Consider the following 13,496-nt stretch of genomic DNA (forward strand, 5'->3'; position numbering starts at 1 on the left):
CAGACAGCATAATGGCCTATTCGTCACACAATCTCTCTACACAGTATAATGACCCTCACACAGTGCTCCCTATAGTATAGTTTCCCCCACAACCCTCTGTACAGTATACTGATCTCCACATAGCATTCCACTATTCGAAAGCCATTCCAAGTGACTACCTGATGCAGATGTCAGGGAGAATTTCAAGGGTGTGTATAGGTATCATCAGAGTAAAAGGGGGGGTACTTTGAAGAATCCAATTTTTAACACAAAATCTGACTTGTTTCACATGTCATTTTTTACTCCATGTTTTCATGTGCTCCATTGTGATTTTGCTGCCTTCAGTCTGAATCGTCATTGTGCCCATCCCAATAAGAACAAGGAAAATCATTGCATGAACAGGTGTATCCTATGTGATTCCAACAGGACAAAAACCCTAAACATACACGTAATGTAGTTAAGACTATCTTTAGCGTGAAGAAGAACAATGAATACTGAAAGTGATGATATGGCCCTATTGAGCGCCAATCTCATCATCATCAAGTCTGTCTGGGACTCCATGAAGAGAAAGGAGCATTTGTTCAAGTCTACATCTACAGAACATCTAAATAACAAGATCTCAAATGCAGAAACGATCATAGAAAATCGGGATTAAAGCAACCCATATACAACGCTACAAAAAGTTATTTAGAATAAAATTGTATTCTTTAATTAAACAAATAAGTAAAAATAGCAATCATTAAATTATTCATATGCAAACAGAGCCATTCACATAAGACCACATATCAAATATTGATAAGATTTAGATTTCTCTTTTGTTCTTTCACTTTGCATTTTTCTAATCGATAAAAAACAAACTATTAACAAATTATTAACATTTCTTTTTTAAAAGCATTTTTACTTTGCAATATTTTTTCCACACCTGACTAGATCTATTGCACAGTACTATATACAGTATGTGCGTGTGTCTATGTGTGTGTAGCATTGAAAAATATAAGAAAAAATGTTTAAAAAAGGAGTTGTGGCTACAACTTTGAAAATACCTTATTTTCTATAAAAAATGTCCATGGTAAAGTTAACTATTTTAAGGTTATACTATAATGTTTAGTGGTTTACATAACTCATTTTAATGGAGAATGAATATGGATGCACTGCTAGTCAGTGTAAGCATTGACTAGTTACATGTATTGGTGGTTCCAGAGACCATCAGATGTTAATAAGATTTCTGATTTAAAACTTTATACAATTACGAATGCTCTTTAAAGAATCGAATATCAGTTTTTTTGCACTGGGGTAAAAACTTAGTTTGGCACCCCCTCCTGTACACAGCCTAAGGCTACTGTCACACTAGCAGTATTTGGTCAGTATTTTACATCAGTATTTGTAAGCCAAAACCAGGAGTGGGTGATAAATGCAGAAGTGGTGCATATGTTTCTATTATACTTTTCCTCTAATTGTTCCATTCCTGGTTTCGGCTTACAAATACTGATGTAAAATGCTGACCAAATACTGCTAGTGTGACGGCAGCCTAAGAGGTTTGAGTAGTTGTTATGTAGCTGATCATATGCAATTTGCATATGTACAGTCATGAACCAAATAGCTGTTCTCCCTAATTATTTCAATATTCAATGAAAACCAATAGACATTGTTAATGTAAGTATGAAATTCACATATGAGTGGTCATGTAATGACTGCTGGAACTAACAAGTAGAACCGAATCCTGACAGTGAGTTTATTATATGCTATTAGAATTTGGCATGTTACCATGCTAAACGTTTACTTTTAATGAGCATACATTGCCTTGCAAAAGTATTCGGCCCCCAGGAACTTTTCAACCTTTTCCCACATATCGTGCTTCAAACATAAAGATACCAAATGTAAAGTTTTGGTGAAGAATCAACAACAAGTGGAACACACTTGTGAAGTTGAACAAAATTTATTGGTTACTAGCTGAAGAGTCTGGCGTTGCCTGGGCATAGTAAATATCTGTGGTTAGTTATAGCACCTCACTTCTCTTAGTTTCCCATCACGCCTCTCATTTTCCCCCTCACATCTCTCATTTTCTCCCTTACACCTCTCATTTTCCCCTTCACTCCTCTTATTTTCCCCCTCAGTCCTCTCATTCCCCCCTAACACTTGTCATTTCGACCTCACATTTGTCATTTTTAGATCACTCCACTATTTTCCCTCACTCCTCTCATTTTGCACTCACACCTTTTCATTTTCACCTCAAACCCCTCATTTTCACCTCACACTTCTCATTTTCCCCTCAGTGCATACATGTTTGTCATCTCCCTTTTATATAATAAGTCATCTCCTGTTTATAGTATATACCTGTATGTCATCTCCCCTGTAAATAGAACCAGAACCACATGGGCTACTTGCACAATGAACAAGTCTGTAGGAACCTGTTCACACACCACCAAGAAACTTGAAGACACAAAAGAGCACAGTGAGGTCAAAAATACTCTGTTGTAAAAAAAAATCACAGTAATAAGCAAGTGCTAGTCAAAAGATGGAAAAAACAGGGTATTTAGTTGATACTTTTTTTTGCAAAAAAATGTATACAAAGCTGCTCCACCAATCGTCAAAGTATACACATATAGAGCAGTCCTACCTAATGTATATAATCCCTATCTGATGTATTTAAAAACCTGATCATCTGTATAGTACCTGTATAAGCAGGGTTCAGAGAGGGAATTTTCATGTGGACATGCTGGATGGAACAGCTTTGATGCAAATGACCCATAAGGAGTGGTGAACTCCCTAGTCTTGTAGAAACAAGAGAACAATTACAGAACCAGAAACACATGGGCTACTTACACAATGAACAAGTCTGTAGGAACCTGTTCACACACCACCAAGAAACTTGAAGACACAAAAGAGCACAGTGAGGTCAAATATACTCTGTTGTAAAAAAATCACAGTAATATGCAAGTGCTAGTCAAAAGATGGAAAAAACAGGGTATTTAGTTGATACATTTTTTTTGCAAAAAAATGCATACTAAGCTGCTCCACCAATCGTCAAAGTATACCCATATAGAGCAGTCCTACCTAATGTATATAATCCCTATCTGATGTATTTAAAAACCTGATCATCTGTATAGTACCTGTATAAGCAGGGTTCAGAGAGGGAATTTTCATGTGGACATGCTGGATGACAGGTCATGTGACTGACAGCTGCCGTATTTCCTATATGGTACATTTGTTGCTCTTGTAGTATGTCTGCTTATTAATCAGATTTTTATTTTTGAAGAATAATACCAGACTTGTGTGTGTTTTAGGGAGAGTTTCATGTGTCAAGTTGTGTGTGTTGAGTTGCATGTGGCGACATGCATGTAGCGACTTTTGTGAGATTAGTTTTGTGTGGCGATACGCGTGCAGCAACCTTTTGTGTGTCGAGTTGCATGTGACAGGTTAGTGTAGCAAGTTGTGTGCAGCAAGTTTTGCGCATGGCGAGTTTTCAGCGTGGCAAGTTTTATGTGTGGTGAGTTTTGAGTATGTGCAAGTTTTGTGTGAGGCAACTTTTGCATGTGTTGCAACTTTTGTGCATGTGGCAATTTTTCCGCGTGTGCGAGTTTTGCGTGAGCCTAGTTTTGCATGTGGCGAGTTTTGCGCGGTGACTTTTGTGTTTCGACTTTTATGTGGCGAGGTTGGTGTATGTGTGGTGAAATATGTGCTGAAGGTGGTATATGTGTTCAAGCACGTGGTAGTGTGTGGCGCATTTTGTGTGTGTGTTCATATCCCCGTGTGTGGTGAGTATCCCATGTCGGGGCCCCACCTTAGCAACTGTACGGTATGTACTCTTTGGCGCCATCGCTCTCACTCTTTAAGTCCCCCTTGTTCACATCTGGCAGCTGTCAATTTGCCTCCAACACTTTTCCTTTCACTTTTTCCCCATTATGTAGATAGGGGCAAAATTGTTTGGTGAATTGGAACGTACGGGGTTAAAATTTCGCCTCACAACATAGCCTATGATGCTCTCGGGGTCCAGACGTGTGACTGCAAAATTTTGTGGCTGTAGCTGCGACGGTGCAGATGCCAATCCCGGACTTACACACATACACACATACACACATACACACACACATTCAGCTTTATATATTAAATTTTAAAAATTTGTGGAAATTCAAAAACTGAAAAATGGGGCGTGCAATATTATTTTTCCCCTTTAACTGAATACTTTGTTGCACCACCTTTTGCTGCGATTACAGCTCGAAGTCGCTTGGGGTATGTCTCTATCAGTTTTGTACATCGAGAAACTGAAATTCTTGCCCTTTCTTAATTGGCAAACAGCTCGAGCTTGTGAACAGCAGTTTTCAGCTCTTTCCACAGAGTCTCGATTGGATTGAGGTCTGGACTTTGACTTGGCCATTCTAACACCTGGATGCGTTTATTTGTGAACCATTCCTTTGTAGATTTTGCTTTATGTTCAGGATCATTGTCTTGTTGGAAAACAATGGTCTTTTGCAAACTCCAACAGGTTTTCTTCCAGAATGGTCCTGTATTTGGCTCCATCCATCTTCCCATCAATTTTAACCAACTTCTCTGTTCCTGATGAAGAAAAGTAGGCCCAAACCATGATGCTGCCACCACCATGTTTGACAGTGGGGATGGTGTGTTCAGGGTGATAAGCTGTGTTGTCTTTACGCCAAACATACCATTTGGCATTGCTGCCAAAAAGTTCGATTTTGGTTTCATCTGACAAGAGCACCTTCTTCCACATGTTTGGTGTGTCTCTCAGGTAGCTTGTTGCAAACTTTAAATGACACTTTTTATGGATATCTTTGAGAAATGGCTTCCTTCTTGCCACTCTTCCATAAAGGCCAGATTTATGCAGTGTACGACTGTCCTATGGACAGACTGTCCCACCTCAGCTGTAGGTCTATGCAGTTCATCCAGAGTGATCATGGGCCTCTTGGCTGCATCTCTGATCAGTCTTCTCCTTGTTTGAGATGAAAGTTTAGAGGGATGGCCGTCTCTTGGTAAATATGCAGTGGTATGATACTCCTTCCATTTCAATATGATCGCTTGCACAGTGCTCCATAGGATGTTTAAAGTTTTGGAGATTATTTTGTATCCAAATCCGGCTTTAAACTTCTCTACAACAGTATCACGGACCTGCCTGTTGTGTTCCTTGGTCTTCATGATGCTCTCTGTGCTTCAAACAGAACTCTGAGACTATCACAGAGCAGATGCATTTATACGGAGACTTGATTACACACAGGTGGATTATATTTATCATCATTAGGCATTTAGGACAACATTGGATCATTCAGAGATCCACAATGAACTTCTGGAGTGAGTTTGCTGCACTGAAAGTAAAAGGGCCGAATAATATTGCACTCCCCACTTTTCAGTTTTTGAATTTTCACAACAATTTTAAATAACCAATAAATTTCATTCAACTTCACAATTGTGTTACACTTGTTGTTGATACTTTACCAAAAATTTACATTTAGTATCTTTATGTTTGAAGCATGAAATGTGGGAAAAGTTTTAAAAGTTCCAGGGGGTCGAATACTTTTGCAAGGCACTGTAAATACATATGTAGTATCCCTAAATGTGTCAGACAACACAATAATTTTCTAACATAGTCATTTATCATGTTATCTAATTAGTTATTGATTGCTACATGTTACATGATTGGAACCAATTACAGTGTATGAATACATCACAAGACCAACTATCAGTACATGAATACATAACCAGAACCACCGTCAGCACAGTAAGGCTGCCGTCACACTAGCAGTACTTGGTCAGTATTTTACATCAGTATTTGTAAGCCAAAACCAGGAGTGGGTGATAAATGCAGATGTGGTGCATATGTTTCTATTATACTTTTCCTCTATTTGTTCCACTCCTGGTTTTGGCTTACAAATACTGATGTAAAATACTGACCAAATACTGCTAGTGTGACGGCAGCCTAATACATCAGCAGAACCACCAACAGTACTGGAATACATCAAAGAAACACCATCAGTACATGAATGCATCATTAGAATCACAATCAGTTCATGAATGCAATCCCCAGAACCACTATCAGTATACAAATCCATCACCAAAATCACCATCAGTACTGAAATACAACACTAGAACCACCATCATTACATGAATACATCACCAAGCTTAAAACAGACATCAATTGCAATATGATGTCAGCTCTATGAATTAATAATACAATAACAATTGTATCGCATGAACCTACCACTCCCAGCATGACTTTAGCAATGGTTGGGAGATACAATGAATGGTTGGGAGATAAAATGAATGACTGATTAGTGAATTCATTTTCCATAAAGTTCAATATTAAAAAAATGGATTCAGCAGAGATCAGTTATTTAAAAACTTACTAAAAAGTTGTGTCTGCACCACTTTTTTGCAAACGGATTGCTCCTGGATCCGTTTTAACTGGTCACTAATGGACATGTGAACATAGCCTAATAGGATGTCATGCCACAATTGATACAAGGCTGTCTCTGAGTGGTATACTGTATTTTTCGGATTATAAGATGCACTTTTTCCCTCAAATTTTGGGGGAAAATGAGGGTGTGTCTTATAATGCGGATATACCTTACCAGCCGCAGTGGAGCGAGTTCTCAGCGGTGAGATCTTATCTCCCGAGACCTTGGTGCTGAGATCTCCATCTGCCCCAGGCAGCCATTTTCCCAGAGTCCACTGCATAGTAAACCATGCAAGTGTGTGGGCTCTGGGCTTTCAAAAAATGTCGGCAGCACCGAACACCCGCAGTGGCGCGCCGCACATCCGATCACCCCCTCATCCCAGGCTGCGGCCTAAAGCAATGCTCCACTCTTGCCTCCTCCAGCAGCGACCCTGCGACCCCGCTTCACCGCAGCCACCACCCCCTGGTAAGCAATAACACGCATGGATTATACTGGGCAACGAAATTTTTCTGGCAAAAGGTTTTAAAACATATTTTAAGTCAATTTTGGCTGCTGATTACAAATATGAACTCCGTATTTGGCTATCACATCAGGATTTCGAGATATTTTCAATTTGTGATGAAAATTACTCCTATCTAATGTTTTATGATAAAAACACATGATTTTCGATACTACATTGTATATTTTTAATCAAGGAATAACAAAGATTACAAAGTCTATGTACAGCAAATCTAATATACTTACAGAATTAAACTACAAAATATAAAAACACATATATATGGCACACAGATGAATATGGCAGTTATTTGAACTTTCTTTTCTTGGCTGATCTGTGATGTACATTGCTCTCATGAAGCTCCAGCAATAGTCAGCCATCATATGTGAGCCCACCGGCCTTGATACCGTTCTTCCATTGTTTTAAGTCCTGATGAAAACGCTCCCCTTGTTCCTCACTCACATCCCCAAGGTTCTCTGGAAAAAAGTCCAAATGGCTGTGTAAGTAGTGATACTTGATACTCATTCTACATCCAAGGTTTCGCAGGCTCATTAGTAGCTCTTCCACAATCTCTTCATAGTTGTCTGCTTTCTTATTCCCTAGAAAATTCTGCACCACATTACAAAATGCATTCCAAGCTCTTTCTTCTGTCTCATTCATTGATGTGAAAAAATTTGAGTCTCTAGTAAGTGTTCTTATTTGAGGTCCATCAAATATTCCAGCCTTTTTCTTCTCTTCACTAAGACCAGGAAAAGTTGAACATATATAGTTAAAGCATTCTCCACTGTGATTGAGAGCTTTGACGAACTGCTTCATCAATCCAAGTGTTATGTGTAAGGGAAGAAAGACAATGTTCTTCCTATCCACCAGAGCAGTGGTCCTCAACCTTTCTGATCTTGAGAGCCACATTAAGCTTAGAGAGAGGGTCGCAAGCCACATCCACCACTGAGAGAGGGTCGTGAGCAACATCCAGCTCCCACCCTCTTCATAGTGGCAACCAAAGCCTACATTTATTGTGTCCTGTTGTCTCAACTGAGTTAGATTGATTGCTAACGAGCTTTAACACAAAAAAAAAAAAAAAAAAAGAGATCTAAGGGCTAGCCTTCTATAAATGTAGATGTAGCTTGGGGATGCATTCGTGCAGGGGTGCATTCGTGCACTGTTATTCGTGTATTTTTTATTCAAAGTACTTTTTTTTCTAAGTACTCGGCAGTTATAACATGGCAGTTAGACAGGGCAGGAGACAGGTAAGAAAAACTAAATCTAATCCATATTCACTTGAAACAGCACAAATACTCACCATATTTATTTGTATAATCTATATTCTGGCTGCTGCATTCACTCACATTCACCGCCCTCGCATTAACTCTCTACACTCCATCCATATCGGCCCCTCTGTCCTTGCCTCTCCTATGTATAGCACTCATGCTCTGTTCACATTGCTTAACAGCACAGATCCATTCAGTCCCAACATCCAACACAAGAGACGCTCTCACAAATCACTTAACCATCTGCTCACTCTTTCGATCCTCCTTCTCCTAGTCGCTGGAGACATATCTCCAAACCCCGGCCCCCCATGTTATAGCCAGTCAAACCTCCCAATTGCTACACCCAGAAACCCCTCTAACCTTATTAATATTCCCTGCATGCCTGCTGTCTCTTTCAATTGTGCCCTTTGGAATTCTCGCTCTGTGTGTAATAAACTCTCCTTCATTCATGACTTCTTCCTTTCTAATTCTCTTAATCTCCTGGCTCTAACTGAAACCTGGATCCAGCAGTCAGACACCACCGCTGCTGCTGCTCTTTCATATGGTGGACTACACTTTTCTCATACCCCAAAATCAGACAACAGAGCAGGTGGAGGCGTTGGTCTGCTCCTTTCACCCAAATGTACTTTCCAAGTTATCCCCCAAGTACCCTCACTTGTCTTCCCTTCCTTTGAGGTCCATGTGGTCAGACTCTACGTCCCCTTCTCCATGCGAGTGGCGGTGGTGTATCGTCCTCCCGGCCCCTCTCATCAGTTCCTGGATCACTTTGCCACCTGGCTTCCACACTTTCTCTCCTGTGACACCCCCACCCTTATCATGGGTGATTTCAACATCCCCATTGCCTCTCCCCTCTCCCCATCTGCTTCTCACCTTTTATCTCTATCCTCCTCTTTTGGCCTCTCGCAGCATACTAACTCTCCAACGCATGAAGATGGAAACTCCCTTGACTTGGTCTTCTCCCGACTTTGCTCAGTGGATGACTTCACAAACTCCCCTCTCCCGCTCTCTGACCACAACCTTCTTTCATTCTCTATCAAGAACTGCCATCCCGCTCAGGTCACCCCCACTTTCCACACCTATAGAAACATACAGGCCATTAACACCCAGAAACTTATGATGAACTTGCAGTCCTCATTGGCCCCTATTTCCTCCATCTCATGTCCTGATTCTGCATTGAAGCATTACAATGAAACCCTGCAAAGTGCTCTGGATGAAGCTGCTCCTCCTATACATAAAACAACTCGGCACAGACGGCAACAACCGTGGCACACGCTGCAAACACGTTTCCTGCAGCGGTGCTCCAGGTGCGCAGAACGTCTGTGGAGAAAATCTAATCTACCCGAAGATTTCATCCATTATAAGTTCATGCTAAAGACATACAATTCTGCCCTTCACCTCTCCAAACAAACCTACTTCAACACCCTCATCACCTCCCTGTCCAATAACCCTAAACGTCTCTTTGACACGTTCCAGTCCCTACTCAACCCAAGAGAGCAGGCCCCAACCACGGATCTCCGTGCTGACGATCTGGCCAATTACTTCAAAGAAAAAATTGACCACATTCGACAGGAAATCATCTCCCAATCTCTTCATACCATGCACTGTCCTCCCTCCCCCACTGCATCTAGTTCACTCTCTGACTTTGAAGCAGTTACAGAAGAAGAAGTAAGCAGGCTCCTTGCATCTTCTCGCCCGACCACTTGCACCAGTGACCCCATTCCGTCACATCTCCTCCAGTCCCTTTCCCCGGCTATCACCTCTCACCTAACAAAAATATTCAACCTTTCCCTCACTTCCGGTATTTTTCCCTCCTCATTTAAGCATGCCATCATACATCCATTACTTAAAAAACCATCCCTCGATCAAAACTGTGCCGCTAATTATAGACCTGTCTCTAATCTTCCCTTCATCTCTAAACTCCTCGAACGCCTGGTCCACTCCCGTCTTACCCGCTATCTCTCAGATAACTCTCTTCTCGACCCTCTTCAATCTGGCTTCCGCTCTTTACACTCTACTGAAACTGCCCTCATTAAAGTCTCTAATGACCTACTAACAGCTAAATCTAATGGTCACTACTCCATGCTAATTCTCTTGGATCTCTCTGCAGCATTCGACACTGTGGATCATCAGCTCCTCCTCACTATGCTCCGCTCCATCGGCCTCAAGGACACCGTTCTCTCCTGGTTCTCCTCCTATCTCTCTGACCGATCCTTCACTGTATGTTTTGCTGGTTCCTCCTCCTCTCACCTTCCCCTTACTGTTGGGGTTCCTCAAGGATCAGTCCTAGGCCCCCTACTCTTCTCGTTGTATACTGCCCCTATTGGACAAACAATCAGTAGATTTGGTTTCCAGTACCATCTCTATGCTGACGACACCCAATTATACACTTCTGCTCCCGATATCACACCGACCTTTTTAGAAAACACCAGTGATTGTCTTACCGCTGTCTCTAACATCATGTCCTCCCTCTATCTGAAACTAAACCTGTCAAAAACTGAACTCCTCGTGTTCTCTCCCTCTACTAACCTACCTTTGCCTGACATTGCCATCTCCGTGTGCGGTTCCACCATTACTCCAAAGCAACATGCCCGCTGCCTTGGGGTCATCCTTGATTCTGACCTTTCATTCACCCCCTACATCCGATCACTGGCTCGCTCTTCTTACCTGCATCTCAAAAACATTTCTAGAATTCGCCCTTTTCTTAATTTCGACTCTGCAAAAACTCTGACTGTTTCACTTATTCATTCTCGTCTGGACTATTGTAACTCTCTACTAATCGGTCTCCCTCTTGCAAAACTCTCCCCGCTCCAATCTGTCCTGAATGCTGCAGCCAGGATCATATTCCTCACCAACCGTTACACCGATGCCTCTACCCTGTGCCAGTCATTACACTGGCTACCCATCCACTCCAGAATCCAGTACAAAACTACTACCCTCATCCACAAAGCACTCCATGGCTCAGCACCACCCTACATCTCCTCCCTGGTATCAGTCTACCACCCTACCCGTGCCCTCCGCTCCGCTAATGACCTCAGGTTAGCATCCTCAATAATCAGAACCTCCCACTCCCGTCTCCAAGACTTTACACGTGCTGCGCCGATTCTTTGGAATGCACTACCTAGGTTAATACGATTAATCCCCAATCCCCACAGTTTTAAGCGTGCCCTAAAAACTCATTTGTTCAGACTGGCCTACCGCCTCAATGCATTAACCTAACGATCCCTGTGTGGCCTATTTATAATAAAAAAAAAAAAAAAAAAAAAAGGTTCCTCGCATCATGTTCTCATACACTTTATGCAGTATTAGCCCTCTGTGTCTGTACTGCTACATACTTAGGCAGGTAACTGGTTCATGCAGCTTTACATGAACACCTGAGCCTTACACTATAGCTGGTCCGAATAACTAAAGCAATTGTTACCATCCACCTCTCGTGTCTCCCCTTTTCCCCATAGTTTGTAAGCTTGCGAGCAGGGCCCTCACTCCTCCTGGTATCTGTTTTGAACTGTATTTCTGTTATGCTGTAATGTCTATTGTCTGTACAAGTCCCCTCTACAATTTGTAAAGCGCTGCGGAATATGTTGGCGCTATATAAATAAAATTATTATTATTATTATTATTATAGGTATAATGATAACCAAAGCTTTTCCACAGAAATCACTCCCACAATACCCCCATTCAGTATTCTCTCAACACACTGTCACATCCAGCTTTGAGCACCTCCTCTAACAGGTAGTACAAACCTCCAGCATACCATACATAAAACATCTCGAAACCCCTAAGACCAGTAAATGTGCATCCAGATCTGCAATTCTGTGCAGGGCTACTCACAAAAATTAACCATTTTGAGATGTGGTCTTGATTCCTGTTTGCTAAACCTAGACCTAATGCATCAAGCTGGCAGACAGTCGCGAGCCACAATTCATGGGGCTGTGAGCCACATGTGGCTCCTGAGCTACAGGTTGGGGAACCCTGCACTAGAGGATCATGGATGACATTCTTATCGCCCGATGCCAAACTCTGTCGCTGAGGCCATTCAGTTTTCACCCAATGCTCTGCTGTAGTTCTACTGTCCCAGTAGCACAGAAAACAAGGGCATTATAATAACAAATGGGAATTATGCATGTTCAAAGAAAACAAAGATATTCTCACAGTTATTGGGAGACTAAATGAAAACTAAATTTACCTTAGTGAACCGTATAAACCGGCACTTTTCATACACTACTTATATTTATCATGGAATTCTTGAAAATGGGCTATATACCCGTAGTGCAAAAACGTGATGTGATAGAGAATTATAAGATCAGATTTGAATTCAGCACCCTCAAAATAGTCTAAAACTGTTCTTAAAGTCCATGCCAGAAATTTTTTTTTTGTAGACCAGTGTTATAAGAAGCACCACCATTTTATTAAAACAAGTTTTTTTTTACTATTTTTCTCCTCAAAATCTTGGATGCGTCTTATAATCTGGTGTATCTTATAAACCGCAAAATATGGTAATTGAAAAGTGTGAGCTTTAAAGAACAACAGGAACTCAGCCACAAAGAGACATACCATGTACAGTTACAATGTTGAGGTACGATATATAATGAATACAGTGGTGCATGAAAGTTTGTGAATCTTTCATAATTTTACATTCTGCATAAATGTTTCTGAAAATCACAACAGATTTTCATCCAAGTCCTAAAAGTAAATAAAGAGAATTAAATCAAGCAAATGAGAAAAAAAAGATCAGACTTAAATAATGGAAATGATCCAATACCACACGTCTGTGAGTGGCAAATGTATGTGTATCTTCCTAATGGTCGACTAATAAACATGAACATTAGCTGATGTGAAAAAGGGCTTTAGTTGCTTATAGGTTACCATGGGATCCTTTGTGACCTCTCAAACTATTAAAGATCTTGCTCTTAGAGTGATATTTGTTGGGCGATAACTTTTGGGGAGAGTAAAAATGGTCTTGAATTTCCTCCCCTTGAACACAATTTGTCTGATGGAAGTATGGTGGAGTCAAAACTTTTTATAGCTGGTATTGTAACCCATGCTTGAGCAGTTCCATGGAAGCCTTACATCACCAATCCCAATGTTTAGTGTCAGATGGAGCAATTTAAAGTACGTTGCCACTCGACTCTAGAGCAATGGAAACGTTCTGAGGAATGAAAACCCACTGTTCTCTATCTGGTAGCCAGATGGACGAATCTAAGTTATGTGTTACAAATGGTCCGGTCCCTGTACTTTTGCGGGGTCCCCGTCGGGACTCCCGCTCTGTGTGAGCTCCATGCTGTTCTGACAGGGCTTCTGCTTCCCCTTCCTTCCTCCCATTCTCCTCCAGCCGCAGTGGAGCCTGCTCAG

Source organism: Ranitomeya imitator, chromosome 3, assembly GCF_032444005.1.
Source record: "Ranitomeya imitator isolate aRanImi1 chromosome 3, aRanImi1.pri, whole genome shotgun sequence".
Classification (NCBI taxonomy): Eukaryota; Metazoa; Chordata; class Amphibia; order Anura; family Dendrobatidae; genus Ranitomeya; species Ranitomeya imitator.